Below are 5,440 nucleotides of genomic sequence, written 5' to 3' on the forward strand. Positions count from 1 at the left end.
TTTGTTTGTTGTTATACATTGTTTTTAGGCACTTTCAGGTAATCACTTATATGAAGGAAGTTGTAAGTATGAGCTGGCTGCTTTTAGTGTGATTTGTATTGTTTGGAGGTTGGTATGTCCTACAGTCTGCTGTCTGATTAATAATGCATGGAACTTTAACTCATCCTCTCTGTCAGAAGCTTTGACATCTAAAAGTAAAACTCTATAGATATATTTTGCATGTTTCCTCTTGAAGATGATTATTGCTGGTTATTAATTTGGTAATAATCTGGGCTGTGATTGGTTGCAGTGAGGCCGGCATGTGGTTGGCTGCGAGCCAGCGTGATTGACAGCTCTACCTGGGTGGCGGGAGGCTGTGACAGCTCTGTCGCTGTGGAAACAAACACAGCGAGCCGAGCAGCCAATCAGGGCCGAGCGAGAGCCCCGGGGATCCATCTAACACATGCTGAAGATTTCCTCAAGACCAAAACACACACAAACACACACACACGTATACACATATTCTCCTGTGCGCTGTACGGCTTTGTTGGATATACGGGTATATACGCGGCGAGGTTTATTTGTGTGCGTGTGCATGTGTGCGTCGACTTGATGTGTGCTTTCTCCCCGTGTGGTGTGGTCTTCTTTCGACACCGTCTCCGGGTCGTTGACGTAGCTGTCATGGGAGAGTGCTCTCCGGACCGACGTACACACTCGTACGCAAATATGCACATGCACACACATCAGGGGACAGGGGTCAGCTTGTATTAAAAGACCAAATAAACCGAGTGTTCACACCAGCAACCCACCGCAGACAAGACAAGCAGGACAGAAAGCAGGAGGAAACGTGAGTGCGTGGAGGTGGAGGGGAGCTGTGGAGGAATATACCTTTCATGTTTTGGCGTAACGTGTCGGCCTGCTTCGTCAGGAGGCTGATCCCCACCTGGACGGCAGGAGGTCAGACACACCTGTGCTGGTGAAGAGTCCTTGAGCTGACCTCTGACCTCGCTGTAGAGACTGTCAAGAAAACAGACATTTTATTTGTCAATCCCGCTGAAATTCTGTAAGTTTTGATACCAATTATGACATCAAGACAAAAAAGCAAACCGATGAAATGAGCGGATTCTAACATTAACTCTTTTATTTTGAAATAACATCTAGAATCGGCCTTTCTGAAAGTTATTTTTGCAGTGACAGATGCAGCTTTTTACACACTGTAATGGTGACATTTCAGGATGTGGATATTGTGACAACATGTAGTTCATGTAAAGGAACAGCTGAAATCATCTCTGCTGCTGTCTTTGGCCTGCTTAAATCAGTTTGAGCCTTTTCCTCTGTTCTAATGTCACACCTTTAGCATTCTGGCTTTTGGTCTCTACAACATAATCTTGACTCAGGCACTAAATCGAATCAAATCAAGTTTATTGTCATTTTGCTGTACATACACAGTAGTGCAGGCAAGATGAGAGAGCGTTTCTTCAGGATTATTCAATCACCAAGTTTTGCAGAATGCACGTCTGGGACAAGACACTAAAGTTTAGTGAACGTTTAGTGACTAAATGTTCACTGTCGCTGTCTCCTGAAGGGGTCGAGCGTCCATGCGCGCTGCCATTCGTTGAACATAGCGAACCTCTTCAGGTCCTGGTAGGTCTTCAGGGACACAAAGACACGATGGTGTGACGATGGTGAAACTGCAGATGCTGCCCAGAGCTGTCTGTCTGTCTGTCTGCATCCCCTCCAGCTGTCTGTCCGTCTGGGATGTTGTCATGGAGCCATGTTTCTGTTAAAGCAAACACTCAGCAGTCCCTCCACTCTCTGCGGGTTTCTCTCAGCAAACGTAGCTCGTCCAGCTTGTTGTGGAGGGAGTGGACATTGGAGAGCAGGAGGACGGTGCTGCTGGTCTGGAGGGGTTAGCCTTTAGCCTAGCATGGCTCCCGGCTCTCTTCCTCCTCCTTTGTTTACATCCGTACCGTTTGTGCTTCCTTCTCTCTCGGGTAACTGCTGGCGTAGTCTCTGATCGGACTCTGTGTTGGTGTAGAATGTCCAAATCACAACTGCAATTCCAGCGCCGTTCACTGTCCTGACCCCCAGCAAAGTCTTTCGGCCACAAGTTTTGCGGAATGAACATCTGGGATAGACAAGACACTCAAAACGTTCACTTTTATTGTCTCCTGAAGGGGCCGCTGCAGCTATGCGCGCCACCATCACCATGGCAACAAATATAATATATAAGCTATATAATAAATATCATCATATGCACCTTTTCAGGTGTTTTATCTTGTTGCTGTACCTGCGCTTTCCAATACTACTCTGGAGAAATCACAGTGTCCAATAGCCTGCAAATGACAGCTGGAGGACTTTCACAAGCATAGAAAACTTCACATTTTCAGAATTTTGCTATAAATATGGTACTGAAGCATCAATTATCATGACATCTTTAATAGTAGTAGATGGTAGTAGTTCAGTTTAACTTTCTTTGTAGGCAAAGCATTGCAAAAGATCCCATCGAGATGCATTCAAGCACCGATACCTGGTTAGCATGGGGCTAGCATTACCTCAGGATCGACAGGAATTTGTCTAAATTGCAGAGGTCATCTGTGAGCTCAATCCAGTGCAAATCTGCCACGTCTGTAATTTCTAAAGTTCTGCAAATTACCTACCATATTTCACCAAACATAGGTTCTGCGATGACATTATCCTGAATCAGCATCTCTGTGATTTGGGCTCTTTCGTGCAGGATTTGCTATTTTGTTTTGCCTCTTTCTCCAGAATTCTGGCGGCCGCGCTGGCAATTCTAAATGAAAGTTCGAACCGTTCAGGAGGCTCACAGAAAGCTCAGACAGGGACAGTTTGCTGTCCTCCAACAGGCCTAACAGTTTTAACGTGGCGTGCTATTAATACATCTCTGGATAATGTCAGTAAATTCAAGTAAAACACAGACTTTGCTTATCCAGTGTGAACGAGCCACATGAAACGCAGACGTGGGGGGTGATTTCTGAATGACATCAGGTCCCCAGGTAACTCTAGTCCTGTGCAAATAGAGCTGCATGTCATTAAATAGAGCTGCTTTGTCCTTTGGCTGCAGCTCCGTGTCACTATCCACTCAGCTGTCCTGCTGCTCTGCTCGCTCACAGTCCAAGGAGTGACCTTGGAGCTGTTTCACAGTGATTTAGTGTGTGTCTGTGCAGCCTTCATGTGTGCGATCAACCTCTGCCTTTGTGTGTTTAGTAACAATTAGCCGGAGCATGTATCCGTACAGTATGTAGACGTCTGTTATAGGTTGTAATGTCAAAATCAAGCCTTGTTTTCTACCTCTGTTCAGCCATCTTGCTCTCCTACAGCGTCTTGTTCTGTCACTTCTGCTCTTTCTTTCTTCTCTCTTGCTTCTTTGATCCCATCTCCTTTCAACTCCTCATATCCCTTTCTGTGTTTATTTCATTCTCTCTCCCTCTTTCTCTCTGTTTATGTCTCCTTCTCCCCTCGTCTGTCTTTTTTTTTTTTTTTTTGCTCCCCTCCGTCTCTTTTTCGTCCCTCTCCGGCCGTCATAAATCGCTCTCTTGTTGGCTGTTGAAGTGTGAGGAATGGCAGATCTGATGGTTTCTCACAGCTGTTGCAGACGTTCCCAGGTTCACCTCGCCGCACTGCCCTCTGTGGTCCTGGCTTTCAGACCTGAAGGCAAAATATACAAGACACGAATAGGGGTTTTAAATATTTGAGCTGCTTTGATGTGTGCTTGATTTATCTTGTCAAATTGTCCAACAAGTGAACACATCTCAGCCAAAATGAAGATAAACCAGGCGCTACTTTCTTAAGCACTCATACCAAACTGTTGCTTTTTTGGGGTCTATTGGGGTTATTGATTACTAAAATATGTGCGGCCTAATTCACATGAACATGAAACTGTTTAACTTCACAAGAACACTGGAAGCAAGAAGAAATATTTACACTGTAAAAAATATCCATTAAAACACTGTGAAACTGCAGCAAGGGTGCCAGAAAAAACATGACGAGTGTAACATTCAAAAACTGTAAAAACAGTGAAATCAACAGCAGATATCTGTCAAATAAGCAAATTAATATACTTAAGTTTTAATGTATTTAAATACAGTAATACTGTGCAATTCTATTTTTACACAGAAAATACTGATTTTTGATGTGGACATTATGTAAAGTGTTTTTTTTTTGTTTGTTTTGCAATTAACATGTAAATTAACACTTCTTATGTGTTTATACTAGATATTATCTTTAATTTAACAAAACTAATAAATTCTTTAAAATAACAGAATTTTTTTTTAGCCCTTAAGGTGCATTATATTGTTTTTCTTTTTAAAAAATGCAAATATCTATAAAATTACACATTTTTGCTGATTTAAATTCAGTGAAAAATTGTGGAATTTACAAAATGTTTATGTGGACTGATTATAATTTATAACACAATTCCACGTAAATGTCTTACAGACCATAATGGATAAAAAAAAAAAAGTGGTTAAAAAAGGATAAAAAGGTTAAGTTTTGGTCTGTTTTTTTGTTTTGTTTTTTTGTTTGTTTGTTTTCAGTCAACACGTAAAAACTTTTTTTTTTTTTACCCATTTTTTCTGTTTCTAAAATCTATCTGTAATTTTCAAATAAAACAACAACAAAAATATAACAGCTCAAACAATTCTTTAGCATGCTTCAATTTTATAAGCCTAATCTGGCTTTCAAAAGTCTGTAAAATAAAATTTTAAGCAGATTTGAATACAGTAAAAATTGAGTAATTTCATTGTAAGACGGGGGGAAAAAACAAATGACCAATTTTTAGATTTTTAAATTTTTTTATGTGGATATTATTTACAGTTTTGGGCAGATTTTTTTTTAAACATATAAATGAATATTTTTCTGTTTGATTTCGCTAGTTATTAACTGTAATATCACAAAACAGGAAAAACCTGCAAATTAACAGTAAATTGTTCAAAAAATGACAGTTAAAAACATGAACTTTTTACAGTGTATGAAATGGGTTGCAGGTGTCAATGAAGGGCAATAATACTGTTTGACTGAGAACACATTGTTATAGCTGTACTCAAAGTTGTCACCTTATTTATGAGCACTTGCCTCAATCACATTATTCCCTCTAACCTAATAATAATGCGAGCAGGTGGTCTGCGTCACACTGTAAATATTGACTTACTGAACCCTTCTTGCACCTTGTGCCCGGGAGAGCGATCGCTCTGTTGTTGTATGAAGACGCAGTGTCCTGTGTCAGCACAGTCTCGCAGCACATTGCCAAATATCCTCTCACCATTCCCCACCTCTCAGCGGCGCTCCCACCCCCACCGACACAAACACAGACACCCACCGGCTCATTCCAGGACCTGGTTTCAGAGCAGTGTGATCCGACGCCCAGCATGTGACCCCTCCAACTGCGACGTTGATACCTTCACACCAAACTCTTCCACACTGATCATCTAAAGAAAAAAAA

The sequence above is a fragment of the Stegastes partitus genome, unplaced genomic scaffold (genome assembly GCF_000690725.1).
Source record: "Stegastes partitus isolate 25-593 unplaced genomic scaffold, Stegastes_partitus-1.0.2 Scaffold166, whole genome shotgun sequence".
Lineage (NCBI taxonomy): Eukaryota > Metazoa > Chordata > Actinopteri > Pomacentridae > Stegastes > Stegastes partitus.